We start from the raw sequence: 12,445 nt of genomic DNA, 5'->3' as shown, positions 1-12,445 counted from the left end.
CCTCAGGAAGACCCCCCTGTGCAGCTTGCGAGGCAGGAAGCCGGTCTGTTTCTGACACCCCCTGAAACGCACTTGCTGTCAGGGTGGAAACTGAGCCCATAGAGCCCCAGAGCAGTTCTGATTCTGAGGAGGAACAGCAATCCGCGAGGGAGGAGCTCGCTCATCTCTCACAAGCACAGCAGCTGGCAGAGATTCCTCCTGCCAGCATTCCTGGGATAGATGGTGACCCTGGCAGTGAGAGAGCGCTGGAGGGGGGCATGCTGGATGCTCGGCACAGACGCAGGGAGCGACGACAGATGGAGGGTGAGGAAAGGAGGCGTTCCACTCATTTGGCGCTCAAACAACAGTCGCGTCCCAAGGACCCAAGGGAAAGGAGGATCTCTCCATAGCCCATAAGTTCAGGGTCTTCCCTTCAAACGGGGACCAACTGCCTTACCTGGAGCTTAGGCTACTCTGCTATCTTTCCCCAGTGCTGTTCCTTGCTTAGTCGCTAGTGATTAGTATCTGAAAGAGTCATAAAGTAATAATGGAATAAAGCCTTGGAAAGAATCCTCGTCTTCTGTGTCCTGAGTAGGCTATTGGAAGGGACTGTAAGAGGCAGCTAGGGCGCTCCTGCCACTCGCTCACCCAGCTTTTCTCTGGCTTGTAGTTAATTGCAATTAACTGTAGGCTGCTCCACCTTTCTGCTCCTTGTATTGCTTTTGTATGGTCATTGGGGATGGTGGAGAATTCTGCCACAGACTCCAGCAAGGCCGGATTCTTTAGAATCTGGCCCCCCACAGTCCGTGGTGGAACAGGGCAATCCCCCCTGCCACCCCGCGGAATCCCCCCAGGACGGAGCCTACCTGGTGGCGGCTCCAGTGGTGGTGGCTCCGGCGGCTCCGGGTCGTCTTCCAGCCGCTGCCGGGCTGCAGCTGCAAATGGGAACTGCCGTAGCGGCCGTCATTTGCATCCTTGTGGAGGCCATGATAGGCTACGTAAGTATCTACATAGCCTATCACGGCAAAAGGCCGGGGCACAAATGGCGTAAGTATCTACGTGTCTAGGTTTATCATGGCCTCCTCAAGGACGCAAATGGCGGAAGTCTGGCTGTGGGCTGCCCCGGCCGGCAGCTCCGCGGTGCTGCTGCGGAGCGGAGCTAGCTGGGGAGGATTCAGGGGAGAGGGATGGAGCGTCTCCCCCTCACCGCAGATGCCCCTCAGCAGAGCAAGGTAAGGGATCCGTACATCCCCAATTGTCATTAGAATTGTTTCTAATAGCATATTTTAAATGTAATTTTTATTGTTACTGTCAATGAAATTGTTTTTAATAGTGTTTTTAAATGTTTATATGTGAACTGCTTAGAGCTGTTATTATATTAAAATCATAGAATAGTAGGGTTGGAAGGGGTGTACAAGACCATCAAGTCCAGCCCCTGCTCAATGCAGGAATCCAAGTCACAGCATCCCTGACAGGTGGCTGTCCAGCTTCATCTCGAATGCCTCCAGTGTGGGAGAGCCCCCCACCTCCCTAGGGAATTGCAGCATATAAGAATTACTAATAAATATATACATAAACTTGGATGTTATTCTAGTGCCAGCATTTTAGCAGATATAATATCAATCAATCTTACCTTATATATATATATATAATAATTCAAATTCAGGAATTAGTAGGTCTTCCCTGTCTGACTGCCTTCATGTTGACTGATTCTCATGGAACACACTTCATTGGGAAGCTCTTGACTCGCAGATTCCACAAATGACAACAGTTTCCCTATAATTCAAAGCTGGGAGTTTATTTATGTCCATAAAGCTTAAAAAAAGAATTAGTTGTGGACTGGATTTTACCTTTTGCTCACCCCGATTTAGGGTGACCACATATGCCCACAGAACTCCTTTGCAAATAAAAACACCACCACCACAGTGTGTGAAAGGAGGAATTTGAGCACATGCAACTTCTTTGCAGTTGCTCAAAAGACAGAAATCCTGACTGCTGTCCTGCAAGAAGAGAGGGATGACAAGGGAAACAAAGTCTGCCTTTTCTGTGCACTGGGAACTGCTGCTGGAACAGAAAAATGTGGGTTCCAACAAGAGCTTTTGGTATGGCCCTTCCCTGCACTGCTTTGCGCTCATGATCTTGAATTACTTGCCTCAATTTGGCTTTTCTGTGCATTGGGGGTTGATATTGTAGGAGACAATTAAAGGTTCAAAAAGGGCTCCTTTTATGTTGTAAAAGGACATCTGCTTTTGCACTCATGACTTCTAGGTTCATTTGCCTCAGTTTTCCTTTTCTGTACAATGGGTGCCTGCTGCGGAGTAGAACCCTTGGCTCTGCTCACTGTGACGCCTTGGCTTTGCTTACTGTTAGCTGTCCTGCCCAGTCCCAATAGGCAACAGTTGCCACTGGTACTGAGTTCAACAATGTCTCCATTTTACGACCCACTGAGGACATCAGACACCTCTGGGGTGATGTCCCTCAGCGGGCTCCCCTCCTCCACCACAGAAAGAGAAGCTGCTCCTTGGACAAGAGTGCTGCTGCTGCGGCCTGCACCAGCCTCCGCAAACAGTGACCTCCAGGCACTGCCACTGGCCTCCACACTGGCCTCCACACTTCTGCCCTGCCACAGCATTATCTGGGCTGGGGAGAGCTGGCTTGCTTACCGGCGCTGCTAGTCCCAGCAGCACCTCGCCCACCTCTGCCCCTGCCAACAGGACCCCGGAGATGCCTCATGTTGGGCTTGCTTGCTTTGCCACACAGCGTAGCATTATATTATTTAAATAATAGCTGTTAATGTGTCTGTGTGTGTAGTGCTTTGCCCACTGTTTTTGGAAATGTGGACTGTAGTCCTTTGACACACACTGTTTGCTTGTCCAGACAGCACAAGCACACTCACCCACAGAGACACACAAGAGCAAAAGAAAAGCACAAACTAAACCAGCAAAAAGTGTGTGTGTGTGTGGGGGGGACTAATTATAATCCTAACCGAAGAGAAAGACTTTTTTTAAAAAAATTAAATTTTATTTTAGGGAAAAGAGATAAAAAAAATGGGAAGGGAAGGAATACAGGAATTGAGAAGGGATGGGGTGGGGTGGAGGGGAGGGGAGGGGAGCCAAGAACGAGGACAAGAAAGTTCTATATAGAGAGACAGAATCAAAGTAAGGGCAAACTTATGGTTGAGAGAGAACTGAAAAGGTTGGGGGAGAAGAAATAAGCAACTAAAGCGAATTTTTCTGCATTTTAAATGAACAAACGAAACGAGAAGAATGAACGGTAAACCTATTACAGAAGGGTGGGGTGAGACTAAGGAAGCCTCCCCCCCGGCCTGAATTTCGGCCGGGCGAGGCGGGAAGCCTCCCCCCCCCGGCCTGAACTTCGGGGGGAGAGCAGCGAAGCGCCTCACCCCCACCGCGAAGCAAGCTGCGAGACCAGGTAAGTGGCTTTCGTGCACCCCTACTATATACTAATGCCCAGAGTATGGGAAACAAACAGAACGAACTTGAACTCTTAATACAGCAGGGAAATTATGACTTGATAGGTATAACTGAGACTTGGTGGGATGACTCCCATGACTGGAATACAGCAACTGAAGGATATAACTTCTTCAAAAACAACAGGAGGAACAGATGATCAGGGGACTGGAAACAAAGCCCTATGAGGAGAGACTGAAAGAAATGGGCATGTTTACCCTTGAGAAGAGAAGACTGAGGGGAGACAGGATAGCGCTCTTCAAGTACTTGAAAGGTTGCCACAGAGAGGAAGGCTAGGATCAATTCTCGATCATCCCAGAGTGCAGGACACGGAATCATGGGCTCAAGTGACAGGAAGCCAGATTCCGGCTGAACATCAGGAGAAACGTCCTGACTGTCAGAGCAATACGACAATGGAACCAGTTACCTGGGGAGGCGGTGGGCTCTCCCACGCTGGAGGCCTTCAAGACGAGGCTGTCAGGGCTGCTCTGACTCGGATTCCTGCACTGAGCAGGGGGTTGGGCTCGATGGCCTTGTAGGCCCCTTCCAACCCTACTATTCTATGATTCTGTCATTCTAAGACTGAGTACATATGATCAGGCTGTGAATGGCTTAGAGTTTAGGACTAAATGCAAAGCAAAACACACACCTCTGTCAGTCATTTTGAACTCTGGGATTGGCAGGCAGCTTCTCAAGAGCATTTCTTGCCCTGGCTCATTCCAGCCATTTTTAGAGCGTTGATGCTGAGCCCGGTAGTCACGGGGGCGGGAAGTTTGGCAAATGGATTTTCTGCTTCTTCACAGTCTTCGTTGAAGTGGCTGCTTCTCAAGGGTGGCAAGAAGTCAAATTGCATTTTGAGATGGGATTTTATTTGTAAATATGAAACTAACCTAGGTAGCTATTCAATTGGCAGTTGGTTCATGTCTAGAATGTGATTAGAATGCCATGCTTTTGTGAAAGGATTAGCAGAGGAGATCTGACTGAGCTGGAGCTTAGCTTTAATTTGGAGTCACAGAAGACCGTGTAGTGCATCTAGCGGTCCCCTTGGCCCACTGCTCCTGCCAGCCTCATGACAGAGTCAATTATTTGTGTGTGCCGAGAAAGCCCTTGGTTCTGATGGGGTCACCCTTCCCTGGTGCTTGAATCGAGATTAAGCAGGCTAGTCTCGGGCGGGGGGGATCACTTCCCATTTATGCCAGCCTAGCTCAGGGTCACAGTGGCAGAATAGACTAACAGGTCCATCCAGTCTAACCCCCTGGCTATTTGCCAACCCTCCCCCCTCCCCAATCTGTCTATGCAGTCTGGCCTAGTATGCTAGAGAAAGGGTGGGGAGGGTTGCACCAGTGCAGAGTGGTCAGGGCAGACTTCCCCAACCTGACGTGTGGGGAACTCTCATCACCCCCAGCCAGCATGGCCATTGGCACCAGGTTGGGGAACGAAGGGTTAGAATATCAAACAAGGACTGGAGAGACCTGGGTTCAAATGCTCACTTGGTCATGAAGCTCACTGGATAACCTTGGGCCAGTCACCATCTCTCAGCCTAGCCTCCCTCACAGGGTTGTTGTGAAGGTAAAAATGGGAAAACCATGTACAGCCCCTTGAGATCCTAGGAGGAAAGGCAGGATGTATATACAGTAAATAAACAAACCTCAGTGGGAGAGTTGTTAATACTCCGATGCAGGAGGACTACGTAGACCTTTAGTCTGTTCCAGCAGGACTTTTCTTATGTTCTTGGAAGTTGTTTAAAGGGTTTAGACATAAAAGACTAGGATGTCCCTCAACTAATACTTACTTCTGAGTCTCAGAGTAGAACAACTATTAAAGTCTATGTACACCAGTTGCTGGGGAACATGGGCGGGAGGGTGCTCTTGCACATGTGTCCTGCTTGTGGATTTCCTGTCAACAGCTGGTTGGCCACTGTGTGAACAGAATGCTGGAATAGATGGACCCTTGCTGTGATCCAGCAGGGCTCCTCCGATGTTCTGATGTCTCAAAATGCCCCTGGGAGTGACACCCCTGGGGGAAAATGGCTGCCCACATGGCTGTCTGTCCTAAAGAGTTTCTCTCCAGGGACATCTCACTGATTCTTCTCTGATACGGCCGTGTGTGTGCTTTTTTTGCACCAGCGGCACTCCAGCTCTCCCATCTTGGCAAAGTGCTTCTAGCATGGCCCTTTGGCATTTCCAACAATCTGTCTGTCATGCCCTTTTGTACACTCATTGCCAAGTTCTACCCAGTCCCTGTCTGGACAACCGGGGGCTTTCATATTAGGGATGAGCCACCCCAAACTGGATGATCTCAAGCTCCTTCTGGGTTTCCCAAGAGGTCAGTTTAAAAGCTGCTATGTAACCGATTGGTATCAAGCACCAGCAACCTGGCTCCACTGCAGAACGGAGGCCTCTTGTGCAGGTTGGCCCCACATCCACTGCCCCATCCACCAGTGCCGCACCCCAGCACGGCATCCCATCCACCTGCGGCTCTTCTTGGGAGCCCTGGCATCTCCTAAGGCTGAGATCCTGTGTACGCTTGCGCATGAGTAAGCCCCACTGAACACAGTGGGACTTGCTTAGGAACAACATAAGAAGCTGCTTTATACTGAGTCAGACCCTGGGTCCATCTAGCGCAGTATTGTTGACACTGACTGGCAGCAGCAGCTCTCTGGGGTTTCAGGCAGGATTCCTTCCTAGCCCTGTCTGGAGATGCTGTTGGGGATTGAACCTGCGGCCTTCTGCATGCCAAGCAGGGGCTCTGCCACTGAGCTACAGCCCCTCTGAGTAAGCATCCCTAGGATTGCTCTGTATATTTTGAAAGCAACATAAGGCTGGGATCCAGGGCCGGCCCTACCATGAGGCAGAGTGAGGCAGTCGCCTCAGGCAGCCGATTTTGGGTGTCATAGGAGGATAGCAAATTGTGATTCACTTTGTTATTGTTGTGTTTCTACTGCCAGGGATGGGGAGAGGTGCTTATGGGATGTTCTGTACCCCCCAAAAAGTGGCTGGTTTGGGGTACTGTGCACCTTGACTTGGGTGGGTGTAGAGCAGCATATGGTGCTCTGCCTCAGGCAGCAAAATATCTTGGGCTGGCCTTGCTGGGATCCTACATTTGCTGGCTAGAAAGTCCCATTGATATCATGTCATCATGTTTAGGATCAGGTTCGGAAGGAGAAGCATTGAGAACACTGATGAGAGATACTCCCAGGGCTTCCCTCCTGTCCATATTAACACGCCTCAAGCTCTAACAGTGCCTGTACAGTGTGTAGGGATGTTAGAGAATTCTGCCACAGATCCCAGGGAGGCTGAATTCCAGTGAATTTGGCCCCCCAGAATCTGTGGCGGAACGGAGCAACCCACCCCACCACACTGCGAAAGCCCCACGAAATGGAGCCTACCTGGCTGCGGCTGCGGTGGCTGCGGCGGTGGTGGCAGCGTCCCCTACGCTATTTCTGTTCCTGCTTTAGCCATGATAGGCTACATAAATATATACGTAGCCTATCACAGGCCAGCACACAGGACGCCATTTGCGTCCACAGCAGCCCGGCAGTGGCTGGAGGCCCCGCTGCGGGTTGGCCTGGCTGGCGGCTCCACGGACTGGCCATGGAGCAGAGCTGGCCAGGCAGGATTCTGGGGGGAGGAACGGATCGCCTCCCCCCCCATCGAGGATTCCGGGGGGAGGAACGGATTGCCTCCCCCCACCTGCAGACCCCAGTGGAGCCAGGTAAGCGGGGTTTCGTACACCCCTAACAGTGTGTGGCCTCTGTGCCATTCACAGCTGGGGGCTTGTGGGGGCCTGAAACCTGTCGCTTTTGCACTGGCCCACAGTCCTGCTGATGCTGTTGCTTGGTCCAGTGCCTTTGCACTGTCTAAGCCTCTTGGCCACAAAGAACTTCGGAATGCCAATTTTCCATTATTTTCAGCCCTGACTTCCCTAACAAATTATGCATGAGCCTGACCAGGGCCTCTCGCATGGCAGAGATGATTTCTAACATTTTCTTCTATGGAATCAATGGTGTTTCTTCCCAGGAGCTGGAGCAGAAGGCAAAGTATTTTCCCCTTGACAAGTGTCATTAAAATACCACTGGCTACCATCTGTTCTGCTAATTGGAAATTTATTACCTATTACTTTTTATTAGCACAAATAACATGACATCTCTATTTCATGATGTTTAGAGTGCTAAGAAATTGGTGCCAATTGTCCACAAAATGCAGTGACTGTACAGACCCCAACACAATTAGATGGACTTCATTAGGTTTGCTAGAAATAAGATCAGCTTCTTTCTTGTGTGATGGAACTAAACACACTAATATTTTTAATATATACTATTTCACTACTAGTATTTAAAATACACACACACACACACACAGTGCAGTATGGGGGGTGAATTATAACAATGGAGAACAAAAGAATGATGGAAAACAAAACAAAACAAATAAAAAATAAAACTGAAACTACAGTAAAGTCACATGGCATATGGTTGAGCATGGCTCTTCATTTATATCTTTTTTATTCCAGGAATGAATGAACAGTGCCCAGAGTTCTTCAAACTGACTGCCCATTTGAGGGCCTCCTATGTAGTTTACCCCTTTTTTTTCCCATTTCATCTCCCTGCCACATCCTTTCCAGATAGCCTTTAAGTTTCAGCACAATTATTTTGTTCCAATTAGCTGCTGAATTGCAATGGCACATAAGAGATTAATAATAAACTCGTTACGTTTCTACTTTTCCCAGATCACACAGGAGAACAGTTAACAGGCTCAGAGTCAGTTAATATAATAATCTGCATTGTCTTCAAGAAACTGAATTTTAGTTTGCTAATGTATATTTTTTAGACATCTCCACCAAAGATGAGTGAAGTCCCCTAGTAGGCAATCTTCAACTGTTAGCTGAGTGAATTTACAGGTTGGGCTTACTGAAGTGTCAGAGGTATCAGGTGCTATCAGATAATAGTTGATGAAGTTGATGAAGGTGTTATTTCAGATGTAAACAGACTCAGGGTGCTTCCAGACGAGGCTTTTATGGCCCTGTCGCCCTGCCTAACTCACACAAGTCCAGGCATTGTCATCTTCAGCTTGTAACCTCTCTGTGTTTTCTTACTGCTTCTTCATCTCACCACCACAAAAAAAAGGAGGAAAAAAAGATGGAATAGCTGCACAAGGCATCCATTTGCTAGTGCAAGGAGCCCCCCACCTGGAAGCACCCTCACTTTGGAGGAACAAAGCCCATTTCTATGTACCTTCTGTATATATAAATTCCTTTTATACCCCTAAATTCTATCCAAAAGTATAACTATAAAGATCTTTCATCAAACCTTTGTTAATGTTCCAGACCAACAGATTTTCAAAATATGATCTTTCCCTTATCCCTCTCAAATGTCTAATTATGGCATATACATTTGGGAATTTTGTAAATACTGGAAAAAATGTATGTCTGGCCCCAGACATTTTCAGAATAATCCCATGAAATGAAACCAGATGACCATTCTTTATACAATCATTTTTAAAGTTATCTTGTTCCCACAGTTCCAAGTTTCCTAATAAGTCTGTGTCAGATCTCGCTGAATAAATGCTAATAGTGAGATATTCAAGCTTAGTTTAACATTATAAAAACCTGTCAGTCTTCCCACAACTTCAAAAGGGATGTTATCATCTGTACAATAGCCTATCCTATTTTCCAAAGTGGCATCTGGTTTCTTTGAGAGACTAACCACTGTGTGACAGAAAATAATATTAAGTGTGTATCTGGGCATGAACATACTCTGTCCACTGAACCATCCTGAGTAAACACTTAAGCTCCCATTTAGATCTACACTATAAAATATTTTTGGGTCTACTAAGGTACCCTGATATTCCAAAATGCTATTTTATTGTGAGTGATGGAAAGGAATCTCAAAACTCTGCCATTTGAGTTCCAGAGGGTTTCTCCATGAGCAATTTACTCTGAGCCAGCTGCGTTTGGAGGTTGTTAGGGATACATGATGTTGTGGCCATCCAGCAGCCACCCCGGAGCTTATCAGGGGAAAACCGGATTTCCTGAGACTGCTTACAGTCTGATTCTTTTCCTTAAGTCGGGTTCTTGGTGGTATAGTTGCTGTGTGCCCCATCCCCTGCATTCACCTCAGGTATGCTGGCCCTGCCCAGGGGTGTGCCTTTCACCATGACCCCTGTGTGTTTCCCGTCCCTGCACAAACCAGTTAGTGTCTACTCAGAAGCAACTCCCATTGTGCTCAGTGAGGCTTGTCCTCTGAATGCCCACATCAGAATTTACAGAGATCCCCCTCTATTGAAATGGCAGAGTTTAAAGCACAAGTTCCCTAAAGGCTGTAAAGCACGATCTCGAGGCTCCAACTCTCTGTCAGTTAGTTTATTGTCTTAGGAAGTAACTGCTTCACACCTTCATTATAGGGATCCTGCACAGCATTGGGTTAGAAAGGGGGCTGGTTTCCCCCCCCCCATGGTGTTTCCCAGCACAAGCATGTGTGTGTGTACTCAGAAGTAACTCCCACTGTGCTCAATGAGGCTTGTCCCCAAAATGTGCACTCCAGGGAGTCACTGAGATTCCCATAAATCAAAATAATGGATTTAGGAGCCTTAATGTCGAAGCGTTGACATCAATTGATCCAGCATGGCAACTAGAACCGTGTTCTTCCTCTACTGATTATTTAATGAAGTAAGTAATGCGCGGGAGGGGGGAGAGAGAGAAGGAGATTGTTCAGCTGGGAGAACACTCTGTTCTTTTAATGATTGTCGCTTTAATAAAGTACTTAATGCAGGTGCAGGGAGTGGAGAGAGAGAGAGAATGAATAAGTGATTTTTATTGAGACAAAATGTGTTTCCTGTCTCCCAGCAGAAACATATGTGTGTCTACTCAGAAGTAACTCCCACTGTAGTCAATGAGGCTTGTTCCTGAAATGCAGGTGCATGTGGAGCTTCAGGGGAAGGGAGAAAGTGGGGGAGAGCCTGGGGGCAGGGGAGCCTCTCTTATTGGTGGAGCAGCCCCTGCCAGTCAGATGACGATCACTCCAACCCCCAACCCCACCCGGAAGTATGTTATGTGAAGTGATTTTTGCTGGTGTGCGGCACTCCCTCGTGGAGCCCTGCATGGACAGAAGCTCAGCACAGCTGATTCCTCTTAAAAAATCCAGTACTCCTCCATTCCCTTCTCCTTCTGTTGTCATGGAGACACCTGCCCAGAATTAGCAGTGGAGCTCCTTTTTAAATAAGGATTTCAACTGTGCCTAGTAAGATAAGCATTTGCATTAAGGCCGATGAAGTCCTGCAAATAGCTTGCAGAGTTGTAACATCAAGAAGCATTCCTATGTGCTGCTTGGGCTGCCTTTGAAAGGTCTGGACAGTAGCAACAAACATTCCCCCCTTCCATCTTGCTTGTCAGAAAGCAAACGCCACTCATACATAAGCTTGCTGGGCCTCATCCCGCATTTATCCCTCTCCCTGCCCACATCCCATATACATCTTGGGAAACCCTGGAGTAGACTATTGTAAAATTTCCTTTTTGTCCCTTTGGATTTTAAAACAGCAGCTTATCAGGGAGGAACCAGATTTCCCAAGATTCTTTTCCTTGAGTCAGGTTCTCCCCAGTATGGTTGCCATGTGCCCCAACCCTCACACTGACCTCGGGGATGCTGGCCCTGCTCAGGGGTGTGCCTTAAGGGGTGTTTCCTGTCTCCTGCCCTGGGCTGTGTTTCCACCAGTGATTTACTCCAACCTGGCTGCACGGTGAGGTCTCTGTGTTTCCGTGACATCGTGGCCATTCAGCACCAGCCCCACATTTTATCACTGAAAACCCACTTCTTCTGAGACTGGTTATAGTCTGACTTTTCCAGCTTACCGCGGCTCCATTACTGACCCGTTTCCACAATCACACTGGGTCCGGTATCATAGTCCTGCCGATGGGGCATGTAGCCTTTGTGGGTGTGTCGCTCTGACCTCAGTGACCCAACCCTTTCCCTCCATTCTCCAGAAGTTTCATCACTGTTTTGGAGCAGGATGCCGAGGGACCAGCTCTTAAAACATCATTGAAAATAAGCACTGGAACACACAGCCCAGGAGCCAGGACCCCAGTCAAGGGGTGTTTCCTCCCATTGCGCCGAATGAGGCTTCCCCTCTCAGTGACCACAGAAATAACAGAGAAGCCCCTCAGTGACACGGCACATATCAAAGCCCAATTCCTTAAATGGGATTTAGCGAGATCTTGAGACTTCGGTCCATTGCCTTAGGACGTAGCTCATTCACAGCTTCCATATAGAGATCCCAGAGGTTACAATGGTGGCTGGTTTCCATCTTTGTGTTTACTATTCTCTTTCCCCCAACAAACCCATTACTGTCTCATCAGAAGTAACTCCCATTGTGGTCAATGAGGTCCTCTGGGTTAAAATAGGGGCTGGTTTCCCTCTTTGTGTTCTCCCCCCCTTTCCCAGCACAAGCATATGTGTGTCTACTCAGAAGTAACTCCCATGGTGCTCAATGAGGCTTGCTCCTGAAATGCAGGTGCATCTGAACTTTCAAGGGAAACGGGGGGAGAGGGGGGAAGCCTCTCTTCACAGTAAATCTGATTCCTTTTTAAAAATCCGGCACTCCTGCATTAGCTTCTCCTTCTGTTGTCCTGGAAACATGGCTGAGAAGGCAGGAACACAGATGAGGTAATCAGACCCAACCCAGCCTCCACGCAGACTCCACCCAGCCATCAAGAAAAGAATTTGATGAGAACTCAGTGGAAACAGCACAGAGCCTCAGGCTACAGCGATGATAAGCCAGGACTTTAAGCACTGTGGAAACTAGGGGAGTACGAAACGCACTCACCAGTCTGCTGGGGGGGTCTGCGGGGGGCAGAGCCTCTTGTTGAGGGTGAAAGAGGAGAGTGCAAAAGCTGGTTTGAAACTCAACATTAACAAAACGAAGATCATGGCATCTGGCCCTATCACTTCCTGGCATATAGAAGGGGAAGAAATGGAAGCTGTGACAGATTTTATTTTCTTGGGCTCC

The sequence above is a fragment of the Heloderma suspectum genome, chromosome 10 (assembly GCF_057233095.1).
Source record: "Heloderma suspectum isolate Gila_16-S chromosome 10, 16-S_ref, whole genome shotgun sequence".
Lineage (NCBI taxonomy): Eukaryota > Metazoa > Chordata > Lepidosauria > Squamata > Helodermatidae > Heloderma > Heloderma suspectum.
The sequence above is the reverse complement of the archived record's forward strand: the minus strand, read 5'-3'. Positions refer to the sequence as shown.